Genomic DNA, 14,161 nt, shown 5'->3' on the forward strand with positions numbered 1-14,161 from the left:
CTATGTATAGATTTACAGAATTTGTTTTTCGATTGTTAAATATATGTATTATTATAGGCTAAATGCAAAATATTGACATCTAATTTAAAATCTTGAAAGCCTATAATTAAAAATAATGAATTGTTGTAATTAAATTTAGTAGACACTGGGTATAACTGTGCACACAAAAGACTGAGTCTCGCTGTATTGCTCAGGCTGCACTGCAGTGTCTATTCACAGGCGCGATCCCACTACTGATCGGCACGGGGACTTTGACCTGCTCCGTCTCCGACCTGGGCCGGTTCATCCCGCCTTAGACGACCTGGTGGTCCCGGGCTCCCCCAGGAGCACCATATCGATACCGAACTTAGAGCGGACACCCGATCGACATAGTCCACTGCAGCCCAGAACCCCTGAGCTCAAGCGATCCTCCAGCCTCAGCCTCCCAGTATCTTGGATTACAGGCGCGCGCCACTGCACCCGGCGAGAGCTGTGAGAATCAACGCTGATACTGAATCTAGTGGCTCACAGCGACATCTAGTGCATGAAAATAGATGATTAGGTTACAATAAAGCATCATCAATTAAAGCTTTTTATAATCTCCTTGGTAGATTTTTTTTTTTTAAAGAATATTTTCTTCATAATTATTTGTTTTCAAATTCATGCTTCAAGTTGATTCAGCACAACAGACACACTCTCACACACTCACTCACACACACACACACACACACACACACACTCACACACACACACACACACACACACACACACACACATCTTTGTGGGGACTCTCCATAGACGTAATGGTTTTTATACTGTACAAACTGTATATTCTGTCCCCTTACACTAACCCTACCCCTAAACCTACCCATCACAGGAAACATTCTGCATTTTTACATTTTCAAAAATATATAATTTAGTATGTTTATTAACCCATTTCCCTCGTGGGGACCGCTGGCTGGTCCCCACAATGGAGGTGATATCATGTTTTACTATCCTTGTGGGGACATTTGGTTCCCACAATGTAATATAAACAAAAACACACACACACACACACACACAGTACACACACACACACACACACACACACACACACACACACACACACACACACACACACACACACACACACACACACACACACACACACACACACACACACACACACACACACACACACACACACACACACACACACACACACACACACACACACAAAAAAAACTCAATAGCTGTTTAACCACATTTAAGTTTTACATTACTTTCATCAAGACAAGAGTAATTAAATTGCCTTTCATAATGCAATTAATTAAAGAGTATTTTCATAGCGCCCTATATGAAAGCAGACTGTTAGACTACCTACTGTAAGCACGGTGAACTGAAAATTATCTCTTTTGTAGCTTTTTTTTGGTCAAAAATAAGTGTCTTCAAAATTGTATCCAAAAAAAAAAAAGATGCCTCAGGTTGTTTAATTTATAGATTAATTAATGTATCATTTGCTAGGTTATATAGGCTATGTATAGATTTACAGAATTAGTTTTTCGATTGTTAAATATATGTATTATTATAGGCTAAATGCAAAATATTGACATCTAATTTACAATCTTGAAAGCCTATAATTAAAAGTAATGAGTTGTTGTAATCACATTTATTAGACACTGGGTATAACTGTGCACACAAAAGACTGAGTCTCGCTGTATTGCTCAGGCTGCACTGCAGTGTCTATTCACAGGTGCGATCCCACTACTGATCGGCACGGGGACTTTGACCTGCTCCGTCTCCGACCTGGGCCGGTTCATCCCGCCTTAGACGACCTGGTGGTCCCGGGCTCTCCCAGGAGCACCATATCGATACCGAACTTAGTGCGGACACCCGATCGACATAGTCCACTGCAGCCCAGAACCCCTGAGCTCAAGCGATCCTCCAGCCTCAGCCTCCCAGTATCTTGGATTACAGGCGCGCGCCACTGCACCCGGCGAGAACTGCGAGAATCAGCGCTGATACTGAATCTAGTGGCTCACAGCGACATCTAGTGCATGAAAATAGATGATTAGGTTACAATAAAGCATCATCAATTAAAGCTTTTTATAATCTCCTTGGTAGATTTTTTTTTTTTAAAGAATATTTTCTTCATAATTATTTGTTTTCAAATTCATGCTTCAAGTTGATTCAGCACAACAGACACACTCTCACACACTCACTCACACACACACACACACACACACACACACACACACACACACACACTCACACACACACACACACACACACATCTTTGTGGGGGCTCTCCATAGACGTAATGGTTTTTATACTGTACAAACTGTATATTCTGTCCCCTTACACTAACCCTACCCCTAAACCTACCCATCACAGGAAACATTCTGCATTTTTACATTTTCAAAAATATATAATTTAGTATGTTTATTAACCCATTTCCCTCGTGGGGACCGCTGGCTGGTCCCCACAATGGAGGTGATATCATGTTTTACTATCCTTGTGGGGACATTTGGTTCCCACAATGTAATATAAACAAAAACACACACACACACACACAGTACACACACACACACACACACACACACACACACACACACACACACACACAAAACTCAATAGCTGTTTAACCACATTTAAGTTTTACATTACTTTCATCAAGACAAGAGTAATTAAATTGCCTTTCATAATGCAATTAATTAAAGAGTATTTTCATAGCGCCCTATATGAAAGCAGACTGTTAGACTACCTACTGTAAGCACGGTGAACTGAAAATTATCTCTTTTGTAGCTTTTTTTTGGTCAAAAATAAGTGTCTTCAAAATTGTATCCAAAAAAAAAAAAGATGCCTCAGGTTGTTTAATTTATAGATTAATTAATGTATCATTTGCTAGGTTATATAGGCTATGTATAGATTTACAGAATTAGTTTTTCGATTGTTAAATATATGTATTATTATAGGCTAAATGCAAAATATTGACATCTAATTTACAATCTTGAAAGCCTATAATTAAAAGTAATGAGTTGTTGTAATCACATTTATTAGACACTGGGTATAACTGTGCACACAAAAGACTGAGTCTCGCTGTATTGCTCAGGCTGCACTGCAGTGTCTATTCACAGGCGCGATCCCACTACTGATCGGCACGGGGACTTTGACCTGCTCCGTCTCCGACCTGGGCCGGTTCATCCCGCCTTAAACGACCTGGTGGTCCGGGGCTCCCCCAGGAGCACCATATCGATACCGAACTTAGAGCGGACACCCGATCGACATAGTCCACTGCAGCCCAGAACCCCTGAGCTCAAGCGATCCTCCAGCCTCAGCCTCCCAGTATCTTGGATTACAGGCGCGCGCCACTGCACCCGGCGAGAGCTGTGAGAATCAGCGCTGATACTGAATCTAGTGGCTCACAGCGACATCTAGTGCATGAAAATAGATGATTAGGTTACAATAAAGCATCATCAATTAAAGCTTTTTATAATCTCCTTCGTAGATTTTTTTTTTTTTTTAAGAATATTTTCTTCATAATTATTTGTTTTCAAATTCATGCTTCAAGTTGATTCAGCACAACAGACACACTCTCACACACTCACACACTCACACACACACACACACACACACACACACACACACACACACACACACACACACACACACACACACACACACACACACACACACACACACAAAAACTCAATAGCTGTTTAACCACATTTAAGTTATACATTACTTTCATCAAGACAAGAGTAATTGCCTTTCATAATGCAATTAATTAAAGAGTATTTTCATAGCGCCCTATATGAAAGCAGACTGTTAGACTACTGTAAGCACGGTGAACTGAAAATTATCTCTTTTGTAGCTTTTTTTGTCAGAAATAAGTGTCTTCAAAATTGTATTAAAAAAACTGATGCCTCAGGTTGTTTTAACACAATACACAAAATCACACAGTAACCATTTAACCACATAGCCGAAGTTTTCCAGACATTACTTTCATCTAGCCTTTCTTAACACATTATATTATTTATCTTCCTCTGTTCTCATTCATTTGAACACAACTGATTATTTTTTTAATCAAACTGATTTTAGTTTAATAAATTAATAATTTGCTAGGCTATATTGGCTATGTATAGATTTACAGATGTTGTTTTTCGATTGTTAAATATACAGTAATTAAAAAATGCAAAATATTGACATCTAATTTAAAATCTTGAAAGACTATAATTACAAATAATGAGTTGTTGTAATCACATTTATTAGACACTGGGTATAACTGTGCACACAAAAGACTGAGTCTCGCTGTATTGCTCAGGCTGCACTGCAGTGTCTATTCACAGGCGCAATCCCACTACTGATCGGCACGGGGACTTTGACCTGCTCCGCCTCCGACCTAGGCCGGTTCATCCCTCCTTAGACGACCTGGTGGTCCCGGGCTCCCCCAGGTACACCATATCGATACCGAACTTAGTGCGGACACCTGATCGACATAGTCCACTGCAGCCCAGAACCCCTGAGCTCAAGCAATCCTCCAGCCTCAGCCTCCCAGTATTTTGGATTACAGGCGCGCGCCACTGCACCCGGCGAGAGCTGCGGGAATCAACGCTGATACTGAATCTAGTGGCTCACAGCGACATCTAGTGCATGAAAACAGATGATTAGGTTACAATAAGGCAGCGTAAAATAAAGCTTTTTATAATCTCCTTGGTAGCTTTTTTTTTAAAGAATATTTTCTTCATAATTATTTGTTTTCAAATTTATACTTCAAGTTGATTCAACACACCACAAAAAAAAAAAAAAAAAAAAACAACCAGCTGTTTAACCAATTCAGTTCTCCATAACCAATATATACACACACACACACACACACACACACACATATATATGTGGCTAAATTAACAAGAAATAAAGCTTTTACTTCTGAAGTTTCCAAAGAGCATAGCAGTAATGACTTTATGAACTTCTTTACTTACAAGATCGATAATATTAGAGATAAAATTATAACTATGCAACAGTCTACTACAGTATCGCATCAGGCAGTGCATTGTAGTCTCCTTGAGGAAAAATTCCATTTATTCATTGCTATAGGAGAGGAAGAATTGTCTAAACTCGTTAAATCATCTAAATCGACAACATGTATGTTAGACCCTATACCGACTAAGCTATTGAAAGAGATGCTTCCAGAGGTCATACATTCTCTTCTTAATATCATTAATTCACCTTTGTCACTAGGATATGTACCGAAAACTTTTAAGCTGGCTATTATTAAACCTCTTATTAAAAACTTGATCCCAGAGAATTAGTCAATTACAGGCCGATCTCAAATCTACCCTTTTTGTCAAAGATATGAGAAAAAGCAGTATCTTCACAACTATGTTCCTTTATAGAAAGAAATGGTATCTGCGAAGAATTCCAGTCAGGATTTAGACCATATCATAGTACTGAGACTGCTCTCATTAGAGCTACAAATGATTTGCTCTTATCATCCAATCGTGGTTGTATCTCTCTATTAGTGTTACTTGATCTTAGTGCTGCATTTGATACCATTGGCCACTACATGAAAATTATGTTGGCATTAGTGGAATTGCATTAGCATGGTTTAAATCATACTTATCTAACCGTTATCAGTTTGTAGCGGTAAATGAAGAAATGTCTTTTCGATCAAGTTATCAGAACTTATCAAGTTCAGTATGGAGTACCACAAGGCTCAGTACTAGGACCGTTGCTGTTCACTCTGTCCATGCTATTGGGAGATATCATTAGGAAGCATGGGATTAGTTTTCACTGTTATGCCTGATGACTAGTAATTTCCTATTACTTAATTCTGAAAAAACAGAGTTTCTAATGATTAGACCAAAAACCTCTGCACATACTAACCTAGAATACTGTCTAACAATTGATCAAAAGTTCTTACCAGAACCAGGAAGTATAACCATATTAGCCCGGTTCTGTCAACACTGCATTGGCTCCCTATAAAACATTGTATACATTTTAAAATATTGCTGATTACTTACAAAGTACTAAATGGTTTAGCTCCCCAGTACTTGAGCGAGCTCTTAACGCATTATAGTCCTTCATGTCTATTGCGATCTCAAAACTCTGGCCAGTTGATAATACCTGGAATATCAAAATCGACTGCTGGCAGTAGATCCTTTTCCTATTTAGCACCAAAACTTCCTAACATTGTCCGGGAAGCAGACACACTCTGTCAGTTTAAATCTAGACTAAAAACACATCTCTTTAACCTGGCATACACATAGAACATACATTCCTATTATTCAAATCAGTAAAATGATTATTAGGCTGCATAGATTAAGTCAGCCGGAACCAGGAACTCTTCCTATAACACCCGATGTACCCATTACATCACAAGAAGAATGTCATCTACACTAATGCTAGTCTTTCTGCTTATTCCGAGGATCACTGTTATCAGCTGAATCCGAGCCGTATCCAGACCAGATGGAGGACCTGCTCCTAGACACGACCACAATGCATCCCTGAAGTGTCAGCAGAGATTGTGTCAACTAGACTCTCCCCTATGAAGGCCTCATCGACACGACAGCCATCGGCACTGATCCTCAACAAACCTGTCTCCATACCGACGTGACTCCGATATTCAACCAGATGGAACTGGATAATATTCAGATTTTTCCAATCCAATCTGACTTCTGACTTGTAATGCTGCCTGAATCATACTCATACACTGTTGGTTCATTGGCCAGAGGAGAACTGGCCCCCCGACTGAGCCTGGGTTCTCCCAAGGTTTTTTTTTTTGTCCTCCATTCTGTCACCTGATGGAGTTTTGGTTCCTGCCACTGTCGCCTTTGGCTTTTGGCTTGCTTGGTTGGGGACACTTAATTTTCAACAATATTATTGATCTGCTAAATCAATAACTAAATTAATAACTTTTTTTACAACAAAAATGAACCATCACTGAACTTACTTAAGCTGGACTGTAACACTATTTTCTTCTATATCTGCTGTACAGCAGAAACAAACTTTGTTGCATTATTTTCCTGTTATCACTATAAAGCTGCTTTGAAACAATCTGTATTGTAAAAACCTCCACATAAATAAGGGTGACTTGACTTGACTTAAAGTCACAGCTTTAGTCAAAGAACATTAATCTATATTTAATTTATTTGTTTATAATTTGTTTACAGTTAAGACTGTAAAGTGTTTGATAACTTTATTCAGTTTCTGTATATTTCTGTATATATCAGTATACTATATTCCTGTTAGACAGGCAGGAAGGCCACAATATAATTTATTATAATAGGTTTATGTGAAGAGTGTTTTAAGTTCACTTAAATTAAAAGTTTTTTTTTAAAGCCTAATAAATGTTGAAATTGATAGCTTTCAATTATACTGTGATGTTCAATGCCTATCATTCATTTTTAACTAACCACTTATTAATGACTTACAACTGAACGTTATTATAAAGTGTTACCGAAATCTCATACAGCAATCATGAGAACAGCAACATGAAAATAAATAAGAACAACCCGTCAAAGTCTTGAACTCTTGATTAGTTTGATTCCATAATAACCCAATGGATGAATTGCAAAGCAAGTGCATATTTATTATCTGGAGGGCAGGCTACACGAATAAACAAGGTATGCAAAGTGACGTAAAGGATCGCTGATTAATGATTAATTTTCACACTTTTATCATATAGTGACCAGTGGTGTTGTAAATACCTAAAGAGTTACATATACCAAGTAAGAAAACATGTAAGTGGCTACATGTGGTGTGACAGAACTTCAAAACCCTAGTTGTCTATAAAAATCTCACACAGCAATCATGAGAACAGCAACATGAAAACAAATAAGAACCCGTCTGTAATGAAGATTCAATTTCAAATACAAAATCTCTTTATTGAGAGTATATCAGATGCTGGGAGCGTGATGGTGTGCAAAGTCCAGTTAAGCCCTGGGTCCTACCACCTTGGTGAAAACTTGCTGGGACCCGAGGGGTACATATGCCTCTTGCAAAGGCTTCACCAGAAACCATTGGGGAACAGGCTTTGACCCCATAGGTGATATCTTTTCCCTTCAAGGTTTAGTCATAGAACATTACTGGAACAGAACAATACATCCACACCTGCAAACTCATCTCATTCAAAGGCTTACCCACTGCCATGGAAACCGCCGAGACCCTTTTTCATAATGTCTTTCGTAACTTTGGGTTACCAGAAGACAATGTGTCGGATAGAGGCTCACAATTTACCTCTCATGTCTGGAAAGCCTTCTTTCACCTTTATGAAAGTTACTCTCCAATGACAGCAGATGAGGATGGTGTTGATTGTTCACCATTCCAGGATGCTTGCCCACTCGTTTGTGGGCTCTAACCGAAAACTAGTTTACACTCATGAGGAGTGTGTTCCTCCAAAACTTAAGTGTGAAGTGTGTTGTAGTAGCCTGGTAACTGATGCAGTACCTCACAGCAGAACGCTGGATTCAGCCAACCAGAAGCATTTCAAATGTGTTTCAGAAATGCAGTCTTTCTAGCATCAGCCTGCTTGTATATGGTCTGAGTTTGACTCTGAGGATGTCTTCTCTCTTGGGACCCACATAACTGGCACTTGACCTTGAATTGACAACTGGCATGACCTTTTGTTCTCTCTTCTAGTCACCAGCTTCTGGCAATGAGATGGTACCTTAAATTGTAGATTATACAGACTACGTTTACAAAGTAGAAATACATGGAATAATTTGTGCAAAATAGTACGGCTTCAAGGGTATTAGAGAGTAAAGGTGTTTGTAAAATAAAAAATTTCAGGAATAGCACTGTGTATTTTATTTTTATATGCACAACTCACTTTATGGTCTGAAAACATAATAGTATAAATAAGCTAAGTCGTTATTATATAAACATAAAACAAAGAAGAGACAAATATAAGGAATAAAATATGCAAAACAACCCTATTTCAAGTTTTTTTTAAAGAAAACAAATGTAAGTTTGTAAGAAGGACGGAGGAAGAAGTTTGGAAGTTTAGGCAGAGGAAAAGCACTGTGTATTTTCTATTTAAAACAGTTTTCAATTTTGTTTTAAGTTTGTTAAATACCATACGTATACTGTACTTTATGTGTTAATTGAAATCATATGATGTATTTGTTTATTGACTACAAATCTGAATAACATATTTAGTGAAAATACATGATTTGAATAAAATGCTGTTTATTAACCCGTTAACCTGTATTAACCTTAACCGTTGGTCTCACACATCCGCCATGTTTATAGTCTTTTAGCACACTTTATAAGAGGCTGCACTGGTTACACCACCCTGAGGACAGCCCTGCCACCACCCATCAGATCCACAGAGGTGGAGCTGGACTAGTCAAGTCAAGTCACCTTCATTTATATAGCGCTTTTAACCATATGGACTGTTTCAAAGCAGCTTTACAGTGATAATAGGAAATTAAAGTAACAGAGATTGTTTTGGCTTTACAGCAGCTCTAGAATAAAGTTATTGTCCAGCTTAAGTTAGTTTTGATCAATTCGCTTCTGTTGCAAAGATAATTAGTTATTAACTTGGGGCCGCTAACATGACACCGTTCTAACAGAAAACCCTTAACGTGCTCCGGCCCGCTCATCCGCACAACAGCAAAAAAATGCAAACCTGTGAAAACGCTGACTGCATGCACATGCGTATTACACGTTTAGTCTATAGGTATGCGTGTTTGAATACACACTCACCTAAAGGATTATTAGGAACACCATACTAATACTGTGTTTGACCCCCTTTCGCCTTCAGAACTGCCTTAATTCTACGTGGCATTGATTCAACAAGGTGCTGAAAGCATTCTTTAGAAATGTTGGCCCATATTGATAGGATAGCATCTTGCAGTTGATGGAGATTTTTGGGATGCACATCCAGGGCACGAAGCTCCCGTTCCACCACATCCCAAAGATGCTCTATTGGGTTGAGATCTGGTGACTGTGGGGGCCATTTTAGTACAGTGAACTCATTGTCATGTTCACGAAACCAATTTGAAATGATTCAAGCTTTGTGACATGGTGCATTATCCTGCTGGAAGTAGCCATCAGAGGATGGGTACATGGTTGTCATAAAGGGATGGACATGGTCAGAAACAATGCTCAGGTAGGCCGTGGCATTTAAACGATGCCCAATTGGCACTAAGGGGCCAAAAGTGTGCCAAGAAAACATCTCCCACATCATTACACCACCACCACCAGCCTGCACAGTGGTAACAAGGCATGATGGATGCATGTTCTCATTCTGTTTACGCCAAATTCTGACTCTACCATCTGAATGTCTCAACAGAAATCGAGACTCATCAGACCAGGCAACATTTTTCCAGTCTTCAACTGTCCAATTTTGGTGAGCTCGTGCAAATTGTAGCCTCTTTTTCCTATTTGTAGTGGAGATGAGTGGTACCCGGTGGGGTCTTCTGCTGTTGTAGCCCATCCGCCTCAAGGTTGTGCGTGTTGTGGCTTCACAAATGCTTTGCTGCATACCTCGGTTGTAACGAGTGGTTATTTCAGTCAAAGTTGCTCTTCCATCAGCTTGAATCAGTCGGCCCATTCTCCTCTGACCTCTAGCATCAACAAGGCATTTTCGCCCACAGGACTGCCGCATACTGGATGTTTTTCCCTTTTCACACCATTCTTTGTAAACCCTAGAAATGGTTGTGCATGAAAATCCCAGTAACTGAGCAGATTGTGAAATACTCAGACCGGCCCGTCTGGCACCAACAACCATGCCACGCTAAAAATTGCTTAAATCACCTTTCTTTCCCATTCTGACATTCAGTTTGGAGTTCAGGAGATTGTCTTGACCAGGACCACACCCCTAAATGCATTGAAGCAACTGCCATGTGATTGGTTGATTAGATAATTGCATTAATGAGAAAATGAACAGGTGTTCCTAATAATCCTTTAGGTGAGTGTATATGTGCGCAGGCGTATAGTCTTTCTTAACAAATTGACCTAAACAAATGACTTGTCTGGCCTTAAAAATGTATAATACAGAATTATTTATCGCTTCCGAGTAGCCATGTGACCTGGAACTATTTTGACAACTTTTTATCTGTACAGAGGTAAAGGGAAGGAGAAGCGAGCTTTCACAGTAGAGAGACTAGTTGACACTTCAGGACTGCATTGTCGTCGTGTCCAGGCGCAGATCCTTCATCAGATCTGGATACAGCCTGGATCCGGCGGTCTGCGGTAAACCTCGGGATAAACAGAGAAATTAATATTAGCGTAGATGCCATTCTTATGATGTAACAAGTACATCAGGATTTATGGGGAGTGTTCCCGGTTCTGGCTGACCTGATCTGTGCAGCCTTACATTGAATTATATAAGTTTATAATGTATTATGTGTATGCTAGGTCAATGTGACTGCAGAGATGTGACAGAGTGTGTCTGCTTCCCGGACAATGTTAGGAAGATTGTTCCAAAGTTTTGATGCTAAATAGGAAAAGGATCTACCGCCAGCAGTCGATTTTGATATTCTAGGTATTTTCAACTGGCCGGAATTTTGAGATCGCAATAGACGTGAAGGACTATAATGCGTTAAGAGCTCGCTCAAGTACTGGGGAGCTAAACCATTTAGTGCTTTGTAAGTAATGTGCAATATTTAAAAAATGTATACAATGTTTAAAAGGGAGCCAATGCAGTGTTGACAGAACCGGGCTAATATGGTCATACTTCCTGGTTCTGGTAAGAACTCGAGCTGCTGCGTTTTGGACCAACTGTTGTTTATTTAATAAGCGTGCAGGGCAACCACCCAGTAGAGCATTACAATAATCTAGCCTTGATGTCATGAACGCATTAACTAATTGTTCCGCATTTGTCATTGAGAGCATATGACGTAATTTAGATATATTTTTAAGATGGAAGAATGCGGTTTTACAGATACTAGACACGTGACTTTCAAATGAAAGATTGGTATCAAAGAGCACACCCAGGCAATGGTCCTAGTACTGAGCTTGTGGTACTCCATACTGAACTTGTGATCGATAAGACATCTCTTCATTTTCTGCTACAAACTGATAACGGTCAACATAATTTTCGAGTCTATTTAAAAGAATGTTGTGGTCAATGGTGTCAAACGCAGCACTAAGATCGAGTAACACTAATAGAGAGATACAACCACGATCAGATAATAAGAGCAAATCGTTTGTGACTCTAATGAGAGCTGTCTCAGTACTATGGTACAGTCTAAATCCTGACTGGAAATCCTCCAGATATCATTTCTTTCTAAAAAAGAACATAGTTGTGAGGATACCGCCTTTTCTAGTGTCTTTGACAGAAAAGGTAGATTCGAGATCGGCCTGTAATTGACTAATTCTGTAGGATCAAGTTGCGTTTTTTTAACAATCGGTTTTATCATAGCCAGCTTAAAAGTTTTTGGTACGTATCCTAATGACAAAGATGAATTAATGATATTAAGAAGAGGATCTATGACCTCTGGAAGCAATTCTTTCAATAGCTGAGTCGGTATAGGGTCTAACATACATGTTGTCGATTTAGATTATTTAACAAATTTAGACAATTCTTCCTCTCCTATAGCAACGAATGAATCAAATTTTTCCTCAGGGAGACTACAATGCACTGCCTGATGCGATACTGTAGTAGACGGTTGCATATTTATAATTTTCTTCCTGATATTATCAAACTTGTAAGTAAAGAAGTTCATAAAGTCATTACTGCTGTGCTGTTTGGAAATGTCTGGGGTTGAAGTGTAAATGTTTCAAATAAATACCTAGGATTTAGTTTTTCTTCTAATAGGATTGAAAAATAAGCAGATCTAGCAGCTTTTAAAGCCTCTCTATATGCAATCGAGCTCTGTTTCAACACAGTGCGAAAAATTTCTAGATTTGTTTTCTTCCAGTTGCGCTCCATTTTTCTGGCTGCTCTCTTAAGGGCCTGAGTGTGCTCGTTGTACCACGGCGTTGGACTATTTTCTTTAATCTAATTTTAAGCGCAAAGGAGCACCTGTGTCTAAAGTGCTGGAAAAGAGAGTCAAAAGTTTCTGTCGCAATATCGAGTTCTTCTAAGCTATCTGGGATGCTGAGATGATGAAACTGATCAGGAATGTTATTAATAAAGCAATCTTTAGTAGCAGAAGTGATAGGTCTAATATATCTGTTTTTTATCTGTTGAACATCAATTACATTTTTACCCTTAAATGGGTGTGGGAGTTTTTTATATTTCCTAATTCGAGGAACAGACACAGTCTCTATATGATGATATCTAGGTGAGAGAGTCTCTATGTGATGGGATTTATCTGACCTTGGTGAGGTGAGACAGCTAGCAGACGGTCGGTTTAGCCAGTCTGTCTGCTTCCTGACCTGATTCATGTTTGAGCTCTAAGACTATGTGCCATATTACTAGAGAGAAGAGCAGCACCATCCCAGGAGGGATGAATACCATCTCTCTTTTCCAATTGTCTATGAATTCTATATTATTTTGCAGACACCACTTAGACAGCCAGCCATTGAGTGAGGACAATCTACTAAATATCTCCTCACTCCTGCGAACAGGAAGGGGGCCAGAGCAAATTACAGTGCCTGACATCGTACTTGCGAGTTCACACACCTCTTTAACGTTAATTTTAGTGATCTCCGTCTGGTAAAGTCGAAACATCATCAGCGCCGACGTGAATAATAATCTTAGAGAATTTACGATTAGCATTAGCCAGCACTTTTCAATTTTCTTTGATGTCAGGCGCTCTGGCTCCTGGCAAACGTGTGACTATGGAGCTGGTTTCGCTATTTTCACACTCCATGTAATAGAATCGCCAATAACTAGGGCACATTCAACAGGATTCTCAGTGGGTGTTTCACTGAGTGGGGAGAATCTATTTGTTATGGTGATTCAAATACTTTATTATAAACATATCATCATAAACTCCAGTACATCACTCACAATTTCTACTTTTGTGTTCCACATATATAGTCAATCATACAGGCTGTGTGGAGTAAATGATGACATTTTCTTTTTTGTGTTGAACTACTTCTTTAAGGTATTCTAAACTCAACATTGTCCTCAGCCACAACAACTTTCACTCAGACTTGCCACTAAACGGCAGTTAGAGGAAATGCAGAGCATGATTAAAAAACATGGATTGAACCTGAAATAATTTTCCATAACGCTCTATTTTTGCTGGAGATTTAAAACTTTGGCAATATTTTTTACTGAAAAATAATACTGCTGAGTTATGAA

This window comes from Rutilus rutilus, assembly GCF_951802725.1.
Source record: "Rutilus rutilus genome assembly, chromosome: 23".
Classification (NCBI taxonomy): Eukaryota; Metazoa; Chordata; class Actinopteri; order Cypriniformes; family Leuciscidae; genus Rutilus; species Rutilus rutilus.